Source organism: Oncorhynchus masou, chromosome 30, assembly GCF_036934945.1.
Source record: "Oncorhynchus masou masou isolate Uvic2021 chromosome 30, UVic_Omas_1.1, whole genome shotgun sequence".
Taxonomy (NCBI): Eukaryota; Metazoa; Chordata; class Actinopteri; order Salmoniformes; family Salmonidae; genus Oncorhynchus; species Oncorhynchus masou.
This window is the reverse complement of record NC_088241.1, coordinates 10,059,178-10,081,345: the sequence shown is the minus strand read 5'-3', so window position 1 is coordinate 10,081,345 and position 22,168 is coordinate 10,059,178. Positions and strand designations below refer to the sequence as shown.

The 22,168-nt window shown below is 44.5% G+C and overlaps 1 long non-coding RNA gene across 1 annotated transcript; it reads right to left on the bottom strand.

The window, feature by feature from the left end:
• Positions 1 to 19,311: 19,311 nt before the first annotated feature.
• On the bottom strand, positions 19,312 to 21,458 carry LOC135523070 (uncharacterized). Its single transcript, XR_010452764.1, has 3 exons — positions 21,375 to 21,458; positions 20,748 to 21,258; positions 19,312 to 20,624 (listed from the first exon to the last, which is right to left on the bottom strand). It is a non-coding gene; the product is annotated as an uncharacterized LOC135523070 (long non-coding RNA).
• Between the last annotated feature and the right edge of the window lie 710 nt (positions 21,459 to 22,168).

The following is a 22,168-nucleotide window of genomic DNA, read 5'->3' as shown; positions in this document are numbered from 1 at the left end:
AGTTCCCTGGTTTAGGTCAGTTAGGATCACCACTTTATTTTAAGAATGTGAAATGTCAGAATAAAAACATAGAGAATTATTTATTTCAGCTTTTATTTCTTTGATCACATTCCCAGTGGGTCGGCAGTTTACATACACTCAATTAGTATTTAGTAGCATTGCCTTTAAATTGTTTAACTTGGGTCAAACGTTCTGGGGAGGCTTCCATAAGCTTCCCACAATAAATTGGGTGAATTTTGGCCCATTCCTCCTGACAGAGCTGGTGGAACTGAGTCAGATTTGTAACTGAGTCAGCTTTTTCAGTTCTGTCCACAAATGTTCTTTAGGATTTAAGTCTGGGCTTGGTGATGGCCACTCCAATACCTTGACTTTGTAGTCCTTAAGCCATAACTTTGGAAGTATGCTTGGGGTCATTGTCCATTTGGAAGACCCATTTCCGACCAAGCTTTAACTTCCTGACTGATGTCTTGAGATGTTGCTTCAATATATCCACATAATTTTCCTCCCTCATGACGCCATCTATTTTGTGAAGTGCACCAGTCCCTCCTGCAGCAAAACACCTCCAGAACATGATGCTGCCACCCCCGAGCTTCACGGTTGGGATGGTGTTATTTGGCTTGCAAGCCTCCCCTTTCCCTCCAAACATAACGACGGTCATTATGGCCAAACAGTTCTATTTTTGTTTCATCAGACCAGAGGACATTTCTCCAAAAAGTATGATCTTTGTCCCCATGTGCAGTTGCAAACCATAGTCTGGCTTTTCTATGGTGGTTTTGGAGCAGTGGCTTCTTCCTTGCTGAGGGGCCATTCTGGTTATGTCGATATAGGACTCGTTTTACTGTGGATATAGATACTTTTGTACCCGTTTCTTCCAGCCTCTTCACAAGGTCCTTTGCTATTGTTCCGGGATTGATTTGCACTTTTCGCATCAAAGTACGTCATCTCTAGGAGACAGAACTCATCTCCTTCCTGAGCGTTATGACAGCTGCGTGGTCCCATGGTGTTTATACTTGAGTACTATTGTTTGTTCAGATGAAGGTGGTACCTTCAGGCATTTGGAAATTGCTCCCAAGGATGATCCACTTGTGGAGTTCTACAAAAAAAATTCTGAAGTCTTGGCTGATTTCTTTTGATTTTCCCATGAAGTCAAACAAAGAGGCACTGAGTTAAAAGGTAGGCCTTGAAATACATCCACAGGTACACCTCCAATTGACTACAATTATGTCAACTAGCCTAACAGAAGCTTCTAAAGCCATGACATACTTTTCTGGAATTTTTCAAGCTGTTTAAAGGCACCGTCAACTTAGTGTATGTAAACTTCTTACCCACTGGAATTATGATACAGTGAAATAATCTGTCTGTAAACAATTGTTGGAAAAATGACTTGTGTCATGCACAAAGTCGATGTCCTAACCGACTTGCCAAAACGATAGTTTGTGAACAAGACATTTGTGGAGTGGTTGAAAAACGAGTTTTAATGACTCCAACCTAAGTGTATGTAAACTTCCGACTTCAACTGTAGGTAACATTGTTTTTACTGAAGCTATATCTGTACAGCATACACTGAGTGACTCAAACATTAGGATCACCTTCCTAATATTGAGTTACACTGCCCCCTTTTTCCCTCAGAACAGTCTCAAGTCAATTGGGGCATGGACTCTACAAAGTAGATGTCCGAACCGACTTGCCAAAACTATAGTTTGTTAACAAGAAAATTGTGGAGTGGTTTTAATGAAACTCAAGTGTTTTGGAACTTCTGACTTCAACTGTATGTATGTATTCATGAGTAATCAACGACACACAAATAACACATTTCTCATTTGTGGGTTGTTGTCTTCGTTTAATGCATGTATAGCCTTACGGAGCTTCACGTTCGTTTTTGTTGTATATTGTTTTGTTGGCGACATTTAAAAATAAAGAAAAATGAACCCTCACCACGCTGCACCTTGGTCCGGTCATTTTCAAGACGACGTTCGTGACAATTTAGTTATTCTTTTATTTGACCTTTATTTAACCAGGTAGGCCAGTTGAGAACACGTTCTCATTTACAACTGCGACCTGGCCAAGATATAGCAAAGCAGTGCAACAAAACAACAGAGTTCCACATGGGATAAACAAACATACAGTCAATAACACAATAGAAAAGGTCTATGTACAGTGTGTGCAAATGTAGTATGATTAGGGAGGAAAGGCAATAAATAGGCCATAGAGGTGAAATAATTATAATTTATCATTAACACTGAAGTGATAGATGTACTGCTGATGATGATGATGATGATAATGTGCAAGTAGAGATACTGGGGTGCAAAAGAGCAACAAAAAAGACAATATGGGGATGAGGTAGTTGGGTGTGCTCTTTACAGATGGACTGTGTACAGGTACAGTGATCGGTAAGCTGCTCTGACAGCTGATGCTTACCGTTAGGGAGGGAGATATAAGACTCTAGCTTCAGTGATTTTTGAAAATCGTTCCAGTCATTGGCAGCAGAGAACTGGAAGGAAAGGCAGCCAAAGCAGGAGTTGGCTATGGGGATGACCAGTGAAATATACCTGCTGGAGCGCATGCTACGGATGGGTGTTGCTATGGTGACCAATGAGTTGATATAATGCGAGTCTTTACCTAACAAAGACGTGGATGACCTGGAGCCAGTGGGTTTGGTAACAAATATGTAGCGAGGGCCAGCCAACGAGAGCATACAGGTTGCAGTGTTGGGTATTATATGGGGCTTTGGTGACGAAACGGATGGCACTGTGATCCAATTTGCTGAGTATAGTGTTGGAGGCTATTTTTGTTAATGACATCGCCGAAGTCAAGGATCGGTAGGATAGTCAGTTTTATGAGGGTATGTTTGGCAGCATGAGTAAAGGAGGCTTTGTTTGCGAAATAGGAAGCCGATTCTAGATTCCATGTTGGATTGGAGATGCTTAATGTGGGTCTGGAAGGAGAGTTTATAGTCTAACCAGACACCTAGGTATTTGTAGTTGTCCACATATTCTAAGTCAGAACCGTCCAGAGTAGTGATGCTAGTTGGGCAGGTGGGTGCAGGCAGGAATCGGTTGAAGAGCATGCTTTTAGATTTACTAGCATTTTTTAAGCAGTTGGAGGCCAAGGAAGGAGTGTTGTATGGCATTGAAGCTGGTTTGGAGGTTTGTTAACACCGTGTCCAAAGAAGGGCCAAATGTATACAGAATGGTGTCGTCTGCATAGAGATGGATTAGAGAATCACCCGCAGCAAGAGCGACATCGTTGATACATACAGAGAAGAGTCAGCCCGAGAACTGAACCCTGCCGTACCCCATAGAGACTGCCAGAGGTCCGGACAACAGGCCTTCCGATTTGACACACTGAACTCTATCTGAGAAGTAGTTGGTGAACCAGGAGAGGCAGTCATTTGAGAAACCAAGTCTGTTGAGTCTACCGATAAGAATGCGGTGATTGACAGAGTCGAAAGCCTTGGCCAGGTCGATGAAGACGGCAGCACAATACTGTCTTTTATCGATGGCGGTTATTATATCGTTTAGTACCTTGAGCGTGGCTGAGGTGCACCCATTATCAGCTCAAAAACCGGATTGCAAAGCGAAGAAGATACGGTGGGATTCGAAATGGTCAGTGATCTGTTTGTTAACTTGGCTTTCAAAGACTTTAGAAAGGCAGGGCAGGATGGATATAGGTCTATAACAGTTTGGGTTTAGAGTGTCACCCCCTTTGAAGAGGGGGATGACCACGGCAGCTTTCCAATCTTTAGGGATCTCGGATGATATGAAAGAGAGGTTGAACATACTGGTAATGGGGTTGCAACAATGGAGGCGAATAATTTTAGAAAGAGAGGGTCCAGTCTGGCCCAGCTGATTTGTAGGGGTCCAGGTTTTGCAGCTCTTTCAGAACATCTGGATTTGGGTGAAGGAGAAGCTGGGGAGGCTTGGGAAAGTAGCTGCAGGGGGTACGGAACTGTTGGCCGGGGTTGGGGTAGCCAGGAGGAAAGCATGGCCAGCTGTAGAGAAATGCTGATTGAAATTTCTGATTATCATGGATTTATCGCTGGTGACCGTGTTGCCTAGCCTAGGTGCAGTGGGCAACTGGGAAGAGGTGCTCTTGTTCTGCATGGACTTTACAGTGTCCCAAACATTTGAGTTAGAGCTACAGGATAAAAATTTCTGTTTGAAAAAGTTAGCCTTTGCTTTCCTGACTGACTCTGTGTATTAGTTCCTGACTTCCCTGAACAGTTGCATATCGCGGGGACTATTCGATGCTATTGCAGTCCGCCACAGGATGTTTTTTTGCTGGTCAAGGGCAGTCAGGTCTGGAGTGAACCAAGGGCTTTATTTGTTCTTAGTTCTACATTTTTTGAAAGGGGCATGTTTATTTAGGATGGTGAGGTGTCTGGCTCAGGGCTCAGAGCTAGCTTCGGGGCTGGGTCACTCAGTGACAGCTAGATAGCTGTGATGATCAATGGTCCAGGGTTTACGGCAGGAATCCGGCGTTGTAGTGGAGAAAAACAGTTAGAGGCTGGCAGGTATTATCCAGGCTAAAGAACAGAGCAGTGGCTAACAATGACTAAATAGCTAGTAGCTAAGTAGCTGGATAGCATCTGATGCAAGTTTTGACTATAAGGTCTAAAGGAAATAGCAGATCCGTGTCACATTGAGTGAGGCGGGTTACCGGAAAAATACATTGAAATATATACAAAAAATACGAGAGGACGACAAACCACGTCTGCACTGTTACGCCATCTTGGATCAGTACAGCCACACTGCTCTGGACGCACACACCCCTTCTGGACGAAGCCGGCATTACAAAAGCAGCCCTGCACACAGATCTGGATGTACATTGTGGAGTTAGACTCACAGGTGTGTGGATAGGCTGAGCCACAGTCATCATAGTAGCTGACCACTGGACAGATCACATCTGGGGAGAGAAATCAATTTGAGATGTATTATTCTGTAAATAAGAAAGACATCCTAGTATATGTACTCCAGCGAAGGAAGTGAATGTAGTACAGGGTTGTCCATATTTCCAGTCCTCTCCATATTAACTTAGCCTAACAGTCCATATTGCTGACTACAGTAGATGACTAAGCTGGTGCAGGGACCAGAGCAGTAATGTTACCTACTGTACCTATGCTGTGGTAGCCGATGACTTCATTTGAGACAGTGCAAACATGATGGTCAGGGCAAGCGAATGGTTCACAGACCAGGGAAGCCCCACAGTGGCAGATCATAGAGAGCGGGCTTCTCCAGAATTGCACTGAGGCCAAGAATAAAGACACAGGTTTAAATAAACAAACTATACCCAGTAATTAAACATTGCCAGTTCAACCATAGCATATACTTATGTCTTTGATATGCATGATGTGCTGTTTGAGTGAGTTTTTATTTTATACTTAAACAGGGAAGTATATTGAGATCGCATTTCAATATTTGAATAGTCAGCTCTGCTTATTCCATCAATTGGCTTTTCTATAAACGTACCTAAACCTCCTCCTGTCCTGACAGCAGCCACACTGTCCTGATGGCATGCAGGCCTGACCATTGGTCACATTGGCACCCCTCCTCACAGCCATCTGGGCACGGCACAGACCCCGCTTCTCCAGGGCACAGCCAGGAACAGGCGTTGGCACACAGGCTGTTGTGCCTGAACTAGGGGCAATGAGCTGAGGAATACAATTTTCATGATTAATACATGCATTTGTAAATAGGACCAGATTTAAACAGATCTCCAGTGAAGACCTAGATGACTAATTAGACATTTATGGCATCTTGTTCGCCTTCATTCGTGAAAATATACATTTAGCTTAAGTTTCCGTATTCTAATTATTAAAGGGCAATCAACAGAGTTTTATAGATTGAATGCATTGTGAGGGCCACATTTGGGCAATATGATGCCATTTTCTGTCAGCATGGTTCCTCCATGGGCCCACCTTGACCCCCGCCTCCTAACACTCCACATGATAAGCCTGCAGCTGCTCACACAGCGGCTGCTGGGTCTGGTTCCCTACCACACACAGGTCAGCCATGCAGTGGGAGTAGTGGGTCTGTGACTGGACTACAGAGTGACAGGGGGAGATGGGCAGTATCTGCACCAAACTACATAAAACATTAATTCTGATGGTGAAACCCATCCTTTACCTGAACCTCTTCAAGATGGTCAGAGAACCATCTGATGACCATGTGTATTTCCCAGGATGTATTCTCACTGCCATGACACAGAGCCACCAAACTCCTCCACAGTTTTAGAGTGCAGCTGGCAGGTACTGAGCAGCATGTTGTCACATGTCCCATGGAACTCAAATGCACGGCACACATCTCTTCTCACAGGACAACACCAGGTACTCTGCATGGTGGAAGTGGCCACAGTCCTCGGGTTGGACACCGGGGGAGCCACTGAGCATCAGGCCTGGTTCACAGAAGCAGTTCCCCAAGTGGTCTGCAGGCAGCGCCACAGTTTTGTTGAGCAAACCGTCGCAGATGAGAGTAAGACCAGAGGAGTGTTAGGTGTAGCTTGTGTCTTTTGGACAGGCTCTGTCTGTGAAGGGAGAATGACGTTGTTTAGTTCTGATACAGTGAATAGGCATGAGTGATTTTGGCTCCACTGGGAAAATCAATTGTGTTACTCCCATCTAGTGGTAAAGAGGCAGCAGACGCACCGGCCTGAATTATAGTAACCATTTACTAAACAAGCACCTGCTATTTATTTTCAGCCTTATAAAACCCATCAACGTCTTAGCTGGAGAATAAACTGCAATAAAAAAATACATAAATGCAGAAAATGGGGCTCCTCCGGGCTTGAACCTCAGCACCGTCCATCTTACAGGCTTCAGCGTATTCAGCCAGCCACCTACATAGAGCAAGCTGGTGGTCTTTGTGATGACACAGAGGTCACCAATGCAGCAGTTGAAGAATCCAGCTGGGTCCACTTTGACTTGATAGTCTCAGAAAGATATGCTGACCTACAAAATCTTCCCACACACCCCTGAGCTGGAGTAGAGGGCCAGCTGCTCTGGGGAACATTTCGGACAGTTTCCAAAGCCGGGGTCCACACCATGGGTCGTCTCCATTCTTCCACAAATTCTAGAACTCTGTGGAAACCCACCCTGTAAGCCTATCAGCAGGGTCAGAGTTCTAGTTGCCACACAGGCCGCAGGTGGGGTTGGAATATTTTCCAGAGAGAATGATGGCGATATTTGCCTTTACTCTCAAGCTGATGGAGACGCCTCAGTCTGTGTGGATGTAGATGATCAGACCAACAGAATGAGCCACTGTGGAGGGACTGAAGAGGAAGGGCATGTTCTTCTGTACTCCATACACCTGTAGGGGGAGGAAACCCTGCACTCAAATGTTTCAGAATGATGACTTTAACAGGCCCATTCACAGATTAGGGCTGGAATTTCTGCCTGAAGTGTCAAATCGGATATACCCCTTTCATATATAAACACACAATGACTGAAAAACAGTTTGGTCAAAGACGCCACAAATAAATCAGCCTATTGTCAGCGTGCTTTGAATAGATGTAGGCTATACAGGAAATGTTTAATTGAACTATTAGCAATGTGAAAACCTACCTGTACAGTTTCATAATTGTATAATGGTAATCTCCACGATGGTGCCGTTCACCTTGACCAGTAAATTCATAGGAGAGTCTTGATGCCCGTCAGTCTGGACATGCACTTCAATTGGAGTCAGGCTATCCCTGTCCCCACACATTCCCACCAGCTGGTACCTATAGATGCCCTGGAAGTCATACACAACCTGGTCAAAGTTGGACAGGTGTTTGCTGCTCTGCCAGCATATCTGCCAGAGGTAAGCCATGCAGCCCCTGACCCCATCCTCACTTATACCACAGCTGCCACAGGAGGCCGGATGGCACAGGACCCGGTGGGTGCATGGCATACAGACACAGTGCTCAGCACAGTTGTCATGGGACCAGATGGGGTCATTGGCATGGTAGAGGAAGCCATTGTGTGTGCAGCCCACTGGGACACAGGACCATAGGCATCCCCCTCTAGAACAAAGACCTGGTCACACTGGCAGGTCTATACACAAGCCAGGGAACATGGGCTGGAGCTTAGGGGGTCCTCACAGGTGGCAGTGCAGGCTGAGCCACACAGCTCATATTGGCTGTGAACTGGACAATTCTCTCTTCCCTGAGAGAGGGAAGAGAGAATGATGGAGGGGGGGAGAGAACTACATGAGCACAAATTGCCGCCATGACACCATCTAGACCAGAGGTTCTCAAAATTTTTCCCCCAGGGGCCCCCCTTCCAACATTGGGGAACTCGCCTCTTGTAATTTAGTGGATTTAAAACTCATTGCCTTATTCTAGAATTGATTAAATTGTTATTTTTTTCATTAAATCTACACACAATACCCAATAATGACGGAGCAAAAACTGTTTAGATTTTTTTGCAAATTTATTAAAACATTTTTTTTTTAAGGAAATCATTTATATATGTTTTCCGACCCTTTACTCAGTACTTTGTTGAAGCACCTTCTGCAACTATTACAGCCTCAAGGCTTCATGGGTTTGACACTACAAGCTTGGCACACCTGTATTTGGGGAGTTTCTCCCATTCTTCTCTGCAGATCCTCTCATGCTCTGTCAGGTTGGAAGGGGAGCGTTGCTGCACAGCTATTTTCAAGTCTCTCCAGAGATGTTCGTTCAGGTTCAAGTCCGGGCTCTGGCTGGGCCACTCAAGGACAGTCAGACACTTGTCCCGAAGCCAAGACAATGCAGGAGTGGCTATGTGCTCATGGTCTTTGTCTTGTTGGAAGGTGAATTTTCGCCCCAGTCTGAGGTCCTGAACACCCTAGAGCAGGTTTTCATCAAGAATCTCTGTACTTTGCTCCGTTCATCTTTCCCTCGATCCTGACTATTCTCGCAGTCCCTGCCACTGAAAACATCCCCACAGCATGATACTGCCACCACCATGCTTCACCGTATGGATGGTGCCAGGTTTCCTCCAGATGTGACGCTAGGCATTTAGGCCAAATAGTTCAATATTGGTTTCATCAGACCAGAGAATCTTGTTTCTCATTGTCTGAGAGTCCCTTTTGTGCCTTTAAGCAAACTCCAAGCATGCTGTCATGCGCCTTTTACTGAGGAGTGGCTTATTTCTGCCCACTCTACCATAAAGGCCTGATTGGTGGAGTGCTGCAGAGATGGTTGTCCTTCTGGAAGGTTCTCCCATCTCCACAGTCGAACTCTGGAGCTCTGTCAGAGTGACCATCGGGGTCTTGGTCACCTCCCTGACCAAGGCCCTTCTCCCCCGATTCTTCAGTTTGGCTGGGCAGCCAGCTCTAGGAAGAGTTTTGGTTGAGTTTATTTTATTTTATTTTTACAGGGACAGTGCACATTAATCAATGTTTCAGTAAAAGTGCCGGTTTTAGCCAGCCGGCTAATTTTCAACCGCAGTCCCTGGGCAGGTTATTAAAAACAATTACAATATAGACAATAGCAACATAGGACAAGCAAGACATAGCATACAGACAGAGCAACGTAGAACAAAAAGCAACAAGACAAAATTCATAAAAGCAACAAAGTGTTTCCACACCTCACAAGCTACAGACAACAGACAACATGGAAAGCGGCAACACACAGCTAGGGACCATGTTAACAAATCTGATGGACCCTTAGCCATGTCTTCAAACATTTTGTGAAAGTGTGATATGTGGTGCAGTTATGTGTGTCTGATGGCTGTGTATTCCAGACATGGGAAGCTCTCACAGAGAAAACGGATTAACTAAAGGTGCTTTTCCTTAAGGGAACTATACAGTGACCTCTCATGGCAGACCTTGTGGATCTGCTGCCATATGTTTGGGTTTTATGTTTAACAAAAATACTGAGTGGAGGGGGAGCCAGGCCATTTAGGATCTTGAATACAAGATATGCATCGGTGTATTGCACAAGATATTCCCAACTCAGGAGCTCATGCTTTCTGAGGATGTAACAGTGATGATGGCTATTGGGCTTACTATCAAGCACTCTGAGAGCCTCTTTGTAGACAGACTGAATAGGTCTTAATGTTGTACAGCATGTTTGGGCCCAACTAGTCAAGCAGTATGTTAAGTGGGGGAGTATCATAGATTTGAAGTACAGTTTTGCTACCTCTGTAGTCAAACAATTTCGTATAAATCGGAAATTAGCTAGGTTGAATTTGGTTATTTGAATTACCTTTTTCACATGCTTTTTAAAAGAGAGGTTGGAATCAAGTATGATGCCAAGGTACTTAAAATCAGATACCACCTGGAGCTTCTCCCCTGACACATAGACATCTGGCTCAGTAGCATCTGTTGCCCTCTTTGTGAAGAACATGCAAACAGTTTTTTTCACATTGAGATTCAAACACGAGTCACTGAGCCACTTTGTAACCTGGACCATTACAGTAGTGAGTTCTTGTGCAGCTTGTCGTTTGCTCTTTGCATGCACATATATCACTGTATCATCTGCATACATTTGAACTTCAGACCCAGTACAGACAGAAGGCAGATCATTAATGTACAGGCTGAACAGGAGGGGCCCCAGTATTGACCCTTGGGGCACGCCCACATCATAGCTAAGAATGGGCGACAGCTCATTGCTCACTCTGACACACTGAGTTCTGCCTTCAAGGTATGATTTCATCCATCCCAAGACATCAGGGGAAAAGTTGAACTTGGACACTTTTGTGATGAGAATCTCATGGTTAAGAGTATCAAAAGCCTTCCTTAGGTCCAGAAACACAGCCCCAACAACGCCCTCTTTGTCCATCTTGGACTTCACATTTTCCAGAAGAAAGCAGTTGGCCGTTTCTGTGGAGTGTTTCGCTCTGAAGCCAAACTGCATGGAGTGTAATGTGAAGGGGCTGTTGTTGAGGTGGGTAATCAGTTGTTCTGCTTCACACTTTTCGACAACCTTTGACACCACTAATGGGCCTGTTGTTACTCACGTCAGCAGGGTCGCCTGATTTAAAGATGGCCGTTATTATGGCTGACTTCCATACCCTTGGAAACACCCCGAGACCAATAGATGTGTTGGTGACCTTAGTAATGGGGCCAATGAGGGACTCTTTGTAGTTTTTAAGAAAAGTAGAGTCCAGCCCAAACACATATTTGGCTTTAGAGTTCTTTAGTGAGCTAATCACCTTGTTCACCTTTGACTCAGAAACCTCCCTTATGATGAAGACAGGTTGAGAATCATTTACAAACACTGAGCCCAAGAAACCAGTGGAGGGGTTCTGTGTCAGTACCCTGACAGAGTCAATAAAGTAGGAATTGAAGGCTATTGCTATTTCGACTGCATCCTGTGTTAGATTGTTATTCACCATGAGTTCTAGTCTTTTTGCAGTGTTACTATGGTCTTTCCCTGTTAACTTTTTTAGATTCTCCCAGATCAGTTTAGAATATCCCTTTGCTTCACCAATTATGTTAATAAAAAAGTTTGCCTTGGCCTGTCTGATTTCTTTCATCACCTTATATCTCAACCTGGTAAACCTATGTCTGTCATGTTCTAATTTGGATCTTAGGACTATTTTTTAGAGCATAATCTCATTCTTTCATCAATTTCCAGATTTCTCCATTTAGCCAAGGAAGAGTGCTCTTTTGACCAGGTTTGGATTTGATTTTCTTTAGGAAACCATTTATTGTCGTCTGGATTGTGGATAGAAAAACTTGACTATCAGCTTTCACGTCTGTATAGGACAAGAGATCATTCCAGTTAATTCCCTTAATTGCGTTTTCAAAATAGCTTAATTCACATTTAGGTGTTCTTAGTTGATCCAGCTTTCTAACAGTAGAGAGGTTAAACCTGCTCTTAGACAGCTTTCTGGCTATAAGTGTCAGATTATGATCAGATAGCCCAGTAACCTCATTGAATGATTTAGTCACTCTCTCTGGTTTATTACTGAACACAAAATCAATCTGTGTTTTAGAGCAACAAGTCACCCTGGTTGGCCCTTTAACTAGCTGTGTAAGGTCAAAGGTATTAGTGATCCGTTTGAGGGTTTTTCTACAAAACTTGTCTTCATAATGAATGTTAAAATCTCCCATTAAGATGACCTCTTTCCAAAAGTCACATTCACTAAGCATGTTATTAAACTGATCAAAAAACACACTTTTGGTGGAAGGTGGCCTATACATTCCAATAAGGGTAAAAGACATTTGGGGAGACAGTGTAACGTTCAGGCCAAAACATTCTAGTTCATTATCACATGACCACTCAATTTGTTTACATCGGATATGTTCTTTAATGTAAATCATCACACCCCCTCCTCTTCCTTCAATCCTGTCTCTCCTGAAAACATTGTAGCCAATCACAATCAAAGCAGCATATGGAGAGTTTTTATGGAGTCTCTGAGAGGCAGAGGAAGTCAAGGTTGGAGTCTGTGAGTAGATATTGAATTTGATCACTTTTTGGAATGACACTACGAATGTTCAAGTCCCCCCTAGTAGTCCCTTGGGCTTAGCTCGTGGGTCCCAGATGACTCGAGAGTGATTGACACATTGAAAAATGTTAAATTTTCTGTGTTTTCTGACAGCTGGGTTTAGGCCGTTTTGTTTAGTTTTGATTATTGGCAGTTCAGTAGCGCAATTAACAATCCCTCCCGCCTGCACTGGATGCGGGGAACTAATTAAAACAGCTTGCGTACCAGAAGCAGAGTCAGGGATCGCATATAGCGACTTGGGTATGTTTGAAGAGTCCAAATCTATCCTGGAGCCGGGTGAGTCGAGAGAAACCATGGGACCATAGCACTCACCCACTTCCACAGTGGCGATAATCAGTGGACGAGGCCATCCACCGCTTTCCACTCCGGTGAGCATCGCTGGCTCGGTGATGTTGGGCCCAGGATTGAGGCTGGCTCGGTGATGTTGGGCCCAGGGTTGAGATGCACATCCCCGGAGAGCAGGAGGGTAGTGAACAGGTAGTTTAACAGTTTCCGATAAATGTTGGACTTGTGTTTGTTAAGCGGTTCAGTGGAATAGGGAGCGAGATAGACTTGGCCATTATTCAGAACATTATGGTACGCTGTGTACTGTCCTCTTCCGTAGAATGGTGAACCAATGTGTTTGGTGTTGATATTCTCCGGCAGTAGATTTGTGTCATCCCAGCAAGGAACGCACTGAGATTATCAGTAGAGCAGCTACATAACTGACAATCATGGCAGAGTACTGGAGATAAAACAAACAATTGTGCTTTGAATCTTTGCATGAGTTACTTAGCTGGGGTCGGCGTACACCTTATGGTTTAGATAAAATTACCGCATTCGAATGAGAAGCCGCACCACCCTGTCTTCCGTCCGCCATCTTGAAAAGGGTGTGGCCATTAATTGGTGGTTCCAAACTTCTTCCATTTAAGAATGGAGGCCACTGTGTTCTTTGGGACCTTCAATGCTGGAGCCATTTTTTGGTACCCTTTCCCAGATCTATGCCTCGACACAATCCTGTCAATTCCTTCAACCTCATGGCTTGGTATTTGCTCTGGCATGCACTGTCAGCTGTGGGACCTTAAACAGAAAGGTCTGTACCTTTCTAAATCATGTCCAATCAATTGAATTTACCACAATTGGGCTCCAATCAAGTTGTAGAAACATCTCAAGGATGATCAATGGAAACAGGATTCACCTCAAATCAAATCAAAGTTTATTTGTCACGTGTGCCGAATACAACAGGTGTGTGTGTGTGTGTGTGTGTGTGTGGGGGGGGGGGGTGTAGGTAAAGAAATAAAATGACATTTGAAAATAAGAGTAGCAAGGCTACATACAGACACCGGTTAGTCAGGCTTATTGAGGTAGTATGTACATGTAGGTATGGTTAAAGTGACTATGCATATATGATGAACAGAGAGTAGCAGTAGCGTAAAAAGAGGGGTTGGCGGATGGAGGGACACAATGCAGATAGCCTGGTTAGCCAATGTGCGGGAGCACTGGTTGGTCGGGTCAGTTGAGGTAGTAGGTACATGAATGAATAGTTAAAGTGACTATGCAACTAAGCTAAACAGAGAGTAGCAGAAGCGTAAAAGAGGGGTTGGGGGAGGCACACAATGCAAATAGTCCGGGTAACCATTTGGTTAGCTGTTCAGGAGACTTATGGCTTGGGGGTAAAAACTGTTGAGAACCCTTTTTGTCCTAGACTTGACACTCCGGTACCACTTGCCATGCAGTAGTAAAGAGAACAGTCTATGACTGGGGTGGCTGGGGTCTTTGACAATTTTTAGGGCCTTCCTCTGACACCGCCTGGTGTAGAGGTCCTGGATGGCATGTAGCTTTGCCCCAGTGATGTACTGGGCCATACACACTACCCTCTGAAGTGCCTTGCGGTCGGAGGGCAAGCAATTGCCGTACCAAGCAATGATGTAACCAGTCAGGATGCTCTCTATGTTGCACGCTTTGGTATGCGGAGATCATCGTCCTTGTTGCCATGGTTGTAACCACACACGTCAGAGCGGCTCTTGGGCAGGCTTACCAGGATGTAGTAGAACCAGTCGTATTTGACATGGAGGCCGAAGCTGGTGTCAACGACCGAGAACAGACTGCTCTGATGGACCTTCACCGAGCCAGAATGGAGAGTCACATGCAGGAGCCTTCTCTGGCCATTCACCTTCAGAGAGAGAAGAGAGAAAGGAGACAAAGGGTCATTTCAGAGTAGAGAGTTGATGTATTTCATGTTAACATTTACTTGTGTGGAATAATTCATATAATCAAATGTGTCAATAGGCAATGATTCATTAAAATGGCATCGGAACATGTGATTGGCAGCTCTCAAATTATGTGCAATCAACCCGAGTAAACATTACACTTCAGTCATTCCACTGAAACATAACTTATTTTTATCTTAATATAAATGATCTCCCTTCAAGGCTTTGTACAATTCTGTATTCTCAATTTTTCACCCAGTCTAGTTAAAATGCCATACCCTCTCGCCCTGACCTTAGTATTCTTTGTTTTCTTTATTATTTTGGTTAGGTCAGGGTGTGACATTTGTGATATGTGTGTTTTTGTCTTATTCTAGGGTGTTTGTACTGTCTAGGGTTTTTTGTAGATTTATGGGTTTGTTTTCATCTAGGTGTTTATGTTGGTCTATAGTTGCCTAGATTGGTTCTCAATTAGAGGCAGGTGTTTATCGTTGTCTCTGATTGGGAACCATATTTAGGCAGCCATCTGCTTTGGGTATTTTGTGGGTTATTGTCTATGTGTAGTTGCCTGTGTCTGCACTCGTTATCATAGCGTCTCGTTTGTTTCTGTTTTCTTCATTTAATAAAGAAGAATGTATTCTAACCACGCTGCGCTTTGGTCCCCCCCATACGACGATCGTGACGCATACAGACATGCACTTGAACTTGACATGAATTACTATTCAAACGCAGCCCATCATCCATCCAGAGAATGACCCAGTGAACTCTTATTACAAAAGGGATGTTAAACAATCACTCGGTGGAAAACAATTACAGAACGGTTGACAAATAGACATGCCCCGAGGAAAATCACTGCATGTCTATAGCCTGACTGACTTTATTGCAACATTATTTTGAATGTAAAGTGCATGTGTGTATTTGTAACGTACAGCCTATCTTGCCTCTCTGGATAACAATATCAAACAAGATAATATAAATCATAAGACAGTTATGTATATTCTTCTGTATATCAAATTATATATACAAGGGTGTCCTTGTACAAATTGAGCTGTAGTGCTTTAATAGATGGAAAGTGGTTCTGAGCATGGTCGTTTTTCTCCATGACCGAGAAGGGCTCTGCAGTACTGGCGTGGCTGCATTTCTGGACCAGATTGCAGTTTCCATAGTAGTTAAACTCCAGGCCATCAAAGGTGTAGTAGTGGTGGCCTCTGAGCACCCAGCTTTCTGGGCCAGGTCAACAGATTAAGGGCTTGGACTGGAAAGACAGGCGACAAGAATTAGGCTCGAGAGAATTCACGTAGATTTGATGACTACTGCAGTTGACAGTGTTCCTAATTGAATATATCAAAATTGTCCATTATTGTTGTGATTATTACAGTCTGTTCGTTTAAACTAGATGAATTATAAATGCGCTGACTTTTGGGTGGCATCAAACGTTCTGAACAGACATTCTAATCTGCACAGAGGAAAAGACTGCGCTGTTGGAATCTTGAGTTGAGGTATATTCAACCAGCAGTGTGATAGACATTGACATGCATTCCATTAGCTTCGGAACAATTGACAGGTTAATTAATTCTGAACAAGCTTCTGATTGACAATAACAATTCCACTAGCCCCTGTAGGCTATTATTCAAGATTTGGTGTAAAGTATGAGCAAAATAAACAAGATCATTGCCACCTCGGAGAATGAAAGCATTGAGGAAGTATGAATCATAGGTATATTATAAATCCTTGTAAATACGTCAGGCTGAATACATCCAATGTATAACGGAACAAAAATATAAACGCAACATGAAACAAAGCTCATGAGGAAATCAGTCAATTTAAGTCAATTCATTAGGCCCTAATCTATAATTTCACATGACTGGGAATACAGATGTACCTTAACATTTTTTATATGGCCCTCAGGATCTCATGGTTTTTCTGTGCATCGACAATCAATAAAATGCAATTGTGTTTGTTGTCCGTAGCTTATGCCTTAGCTTATACCATAACCCCAATATGGGGCACTCTGTTCACAACGTGGACATCAGCAAACCGCTCGCTCACACCACAACATACACGTGGTCTGCGGTTGTGAGGCCGGTTGGACTGCCAAATTCTCTAAAACAACATTGGAGGTGGCTTATGATAGAGACCATTAAATTATCTGGCGACTGCTCGTGGACATTCCTGCAGTCAAAATTCCAATTGCATACTCCTAAACTTAAGACATCTGTGGCATTGTGTTATGTGATGAAACTGCACATTTTAGAGTGGTCTTTTATTGTCCCTAACACAAGGGGCACCTATGTAATGATCATGCTTTTTAATCAGCTTCTTGATCATCCATCCACCTGACAGGTATGGCATATCTTGGCAAAGGGGAAATGCTCACTAACAGGGATGTAAACAAGTGTCACAAAATGTGTGTATGGAACATTTCTGGGAACTTATTTCAGCTCAGGAAACATGGAACCAACACTTTACATTTTTCTTCAGTGGTACAACACCACAACTCAAAAAAAGCTAATCAGAGAAGTGGTTTAGTTCAAATAAACAACCAAGCCCTCCAAGTTTGGTAACTTTGGAGCTTCTGGGTGTGTCAGAGAATCCAGCTGACCAGCGGGACAGTGATTACCTTTCCCAACCCAGCCCAAGGAACAGTCAAGAAGGGTGCAGCTCGACCCTTAGGGCAGAGGCAGCCTCTCAGCGCAGGGAGCCAGGGGCGGAACATGTGCACCTCAGAGCACCCATCCAACCAGGAAACCTCCCCCTTCTGCAGAAGCACAATGAGTCAGTGTGTGTTTGTTATACAACCCTCCCTCCAACTGACACCCCACAAAGGTTTTGGAATTAGTCAAGCCCTGTACACAGGTGTAGTGACTAACATACAGTTCAGACATGAATCATTGGGCTGTTTGTGACAGCCTGGGCTAAATGAAGCATGGCACATTTTGATCTGTGGTGTAGTTGTGGCAACATGTCAGGGATTACAGCTGCATAAATTCAGGTTTGGGAATTGATGATAAATAATGTGTCATAATAAATGTGACAATGTGTCATTACTGACTACACCCTCAGAGTAAATCAAACCTCTAGTCTTGGAACATGATAAACCAGTCAAATGATCTGGTCATTTTGGAAATGCACCAATGACTACAACCAAGAAAATACATATTGGACAGAAATATAAACGCAACATGTAAAGTGTTGGTCCCATGTTTCATGAGCTGAAAAAAAGATCCCAGAAATGTTCTATATGCACAAAAAGCTTGTTTCTTTCAGATTGTGAAAACATCCATTTACATACCTGTTAGTGAGCAGTTCTTTGCCAAGAGAATCCACCTGACAGATGTGGCATATTAAGAAGCTGATTAAACAGCACAAAACAGGTTCACCTTGTGCTGGGGACAATATAAGGCCACTAAAACGTGCAGTTGTCACAACACCACAGATGTTTGTAGAGGGAGCAAGGAATTGGCATGCTGACTGCAGGAATGTCCACCAGAGCTGTTGCCAGAGAATGTGATGTTAATTTCTCTACCATAAGCTGCCTCCAACTTCGTTTCAGAAAGTGTCAGTACGTCCAACCAGCCTCACAATCGCAGACCACATGTAACCATGCCAGCCCAGGACCTCCACATCCATCTGAGACCAGACACCCAGACAGCTGATTAAACTGAGGAGAATTTCTTTCTGTAAAATTGTAACGGTTTTCATGCGGTGAAAGAGAGTTGGACCAAAATGCAGCGTGTAGATTGCGATCCATGTTTAATGAACAAACGTAAACACAAATCAATACAAATACTACAAAACAAAGAACGTAACGAAAACCGAAACAGCCTATACTAGTGTAAACTAACACAGAGACAGGAATAAGGACAATCACCCACAAAACACACAAAGAATATGGCTGCCTAAATATGGTTCCCAATCAGTGACAACGATAATCTCCTGACTCTGATTGAGAACCGCCTCAGGCAGCCATAGACTAACGCTAGACATCCCACAAAACCCCAAGACAAAAACACACCACAATAACCCATGTCACACCCTGGCCTGACCAGAATAAATGAAGGATAAACATAATATATTTCGACCAGGGCGTGACAAATAAAGCACTTTTGTGAGGAAAAACTAATTCTGATTAGCTGGGCCTAGCTCCTATGGCCCAATCATGGCTGTGCCCCTTCCCAGTCATGTGAAATTCATAGATTAGGGCCTATTTAATTTGATTTCAATTTAACTGTAACTCAGTAAAATCTTTGAAAATCTTGTATGTTGCGTTTGTATTTTTGTTCAGTATAGTTTGGGATTGGAAGCAAACCAGCTACACATAGAGTAATTTGGGAGTACAATACAAAGGCCAGTCTGACTGAACCATTAAACCTTTGCTTCTGCCAGTTCCACACACACACCTCATAGTAGCATCCAGTCTGGAATCAGCCACCCTGCTCAGGCTTGACACAGTGATCATGACTGAGCACATTACCCAGCCTCACACTGGCACCCATCCACACAAGTCGAAGGACTGGTGACCAAACCAGAAGTATTGGCACAGGTTTCAGGGCAGGCATTGGTCCACACCTTGTAGTGATAGTTCACTGTGCACGACATGGCTGTAAGGAGGGGAAAGACATTTAGTCTTTGTAAACATAATACATGTTGAATTCAGTTTTAAGCCAGAAAGGATCTTGCATCATCCACTTACAGCATTCGTCTCCCCTCCATGGCTAGACCTTGCCTGCGGCTTCATAAAATACAAACATAGATTTTTAAATTTTTTCTACCTTTATTTAACTAGGCAAGTCAGTTAAGAACAAATTCTTATTTTCAATGACAGCCTAGGAACAGTGGGTTAACTGCCTGTTCAGGGGCAGAATGACAGATTTGTACCGAGTCAGCTCGGGGATTCAAACTTGCAACCTTTCGGTTACTAGTCCAACACTCTAAACACTAGGCTACCCTGCCTCCCCAATAATCCTTCAGGCTGCCACAGTACTTTGCCATATCCCTTCAAGACACACACAGGGGCCTTTACACAGTTGTCCAAGAAAGGTTGTGGGTCTACCGTGGCGTGGCAGTCTCTGAATAGGCCAGCAGGAGCTGAGAGGACTCCACAGAAATGCTCCAACTTGAACTCAGCCGCCAAGATCCAGTTACACACTGGGCAGATGACCCCAGACAGAAAAACGTCACGGACCATCTGAGTTTCATCTGTAGCAGCGCTGTTGAAGTTTCAACACCAACCACATGCCTTGCCAGCGTAGGCAGGAGGAGATAACAGCTGTATGAAGTCAGGTCCACCGTACGTGATCACTGCCCCATTGTCCATTTCCACCTGTGTTGTCAGACCAGAAAGCACAGCAATGATACTCTCCTGGTGGACCGGAAGGTTCCAGGAAGCCCTTTTCACCTTGAGACAAAGTTCAGACCTGAAACATCACATCAACGTTTAAACAGATTTATTATAGCTCAAGACGAAAACTATCATTAGGATTAAGGCCGCTACTATAAAACACATCTCAACCATCCCCCTCTGCTGCGGTTCCACAGTCATTCAGTCCCTTGTACCTCAGGTGTAGCTGACCTTGCTGGATATATGAAAATGTATTTGCTCCATTCTTGGCATATGTCTGGTTTAGGAAATGGGGGCTTCTTGATATGCCCATATGGAGATCAAAGCTATGCCCATCATAGGTCCAAGTGCCTGCCTCCCACCACTTTGCACTTCCCTGAAACTGGCGCTGGATAGCAGTCACGGGGGCCATTTTGGATCCTACACTCTGTTCCACTGGAACAGGTGGTGTCAGTGCATGGTAGCTAGCCTTGACCGACAAGAGAAGCAACCTGGCAGTGATCATGGGAGTAAAACACTGCCTTGATCTTGTGGCACAAACCGTCAGAGGCAGCCGCACTCAGTGTTGGGGACACACTTCCCACCACTATGGAAGAACCCAGGTTTACACGAGACGCCACACAATTGTTGGGCACAGGGATGGAGCACAGGTTGTATTCAATGTTGGCTGGACAGTACAGACCTGTACAGGACATATGAAGGGACATTTAGCAAATGTATGGATTATGCAGAGGTTCACATCAACTGATTAGTTGAAATAGTCATCAATACAGAGCAAAAGGATTTATCAACTCAAACTACTTACCACAATAATCTGAAGCCCTCCATTCATCTATGTTTGCCCCTTCCTCCTGGCAAGCAGCGGTGTAAATTGAGAGAATCTGACAGGGCAGTCTGCTTGTCATTGTTGTAGCAGAGGTTGTAGACAGTTGTCAAAGGCAGCGTTTGGGGTTGACCATCCCGTGGCAGTTCTGGAACACTCCCTCGGTAGTCCCTGCCTAAATAGAGAGCCTGCTCCTGATGGGGCATTGGGGATTGTTCACAGTCGTCACATCCACACATTCAACAACGTTACTAGTTTCCCAGTGCCTCACAGCCATAGATGTCCCCGTCGTCTGTTAGATAGTCCTCTGGGTCCACGTTAAAGTTCCCACACAGGCCATAGAGTGAGCCAGAGAAGACCCTGGGCACTTGGACAGTCAGGAGGTTCCAGTTGTATGTGACCAGGACACCAAAGTCAGTCTCAATACACGTGGAGAGCTCTTCACTTTACCTTGGCTCAACACTGAGGGAAGGCTCAAAATAATCCCATTCACCTGAAACAAGATTGAGAAGTAGTCAAAACGGCATGTCCAAGACGAGGTGAAATTACAAATCTTATAGTACAGACAGTGAACTCTATTCAATATGCATCCAAAGCAGGCCAACTCACCACAACTACATCATCCCAGTAATGAGAGATCTCAATAGAGTAACCATGGACCAAAATATTGACCCTTCTGGAATAGAAGTGTTGGTGTCGTCCTTCTCATGTTCTGCGTCGCCACACTGAAACCAGGCAGGTCTCCCGAGCTAGGGAAGTGCCTCACCAGCTGGTACGCACAGGTGCCTTGGAAGACACACCTGTTCCCGTCAAAAATGGTGTAATGCCGATCCCCTTGAGCTGTGCACACCCTAAGCCCTTCCTTATGGTAGCCCAGCCAGAATCTTGCACACCTTGTCCTCCTGACACTGGGCCTGAACACAGGTGACATTCATGGAGGAAGGCTGGCAGGTGCACTGCTTCCGACACTGGCGGTCCATCCAGAACATCTCCTTGGGGAGGTAGTAGAGACCTTGATGGCTGCAGCCACACCTGCTGTCTGGGACACAATGGCTGCCACTGAGCAGATAGCCGTCCTTGCACTGGGAGGTAGCCGGCCTCTGACATATGTCAGAGTAGGCCTGCATCGACCTACAGACAGCAGAAGGAGCTCCATCAGCAGCACATTGGTCAGCCTTGCAGCTGCGGCCTTGCAGCAGCTACGTCCTGTTCAGGAACAACATGGACGCGGCTCTGCAGCAGCCTGAAACTGAACTCAATGCAGGTTTAGAGTTCACTTGGCCTGTACTGCACACAGGACATGGGGCGCGCAGTCCACTTTCCAGCGAAGCGCAAAGTCCACAGCCGCTACAGTTCCATCAGGGCTGGCAATGTCATTAGTTGCATTGTGGTTGTAGTGTCCA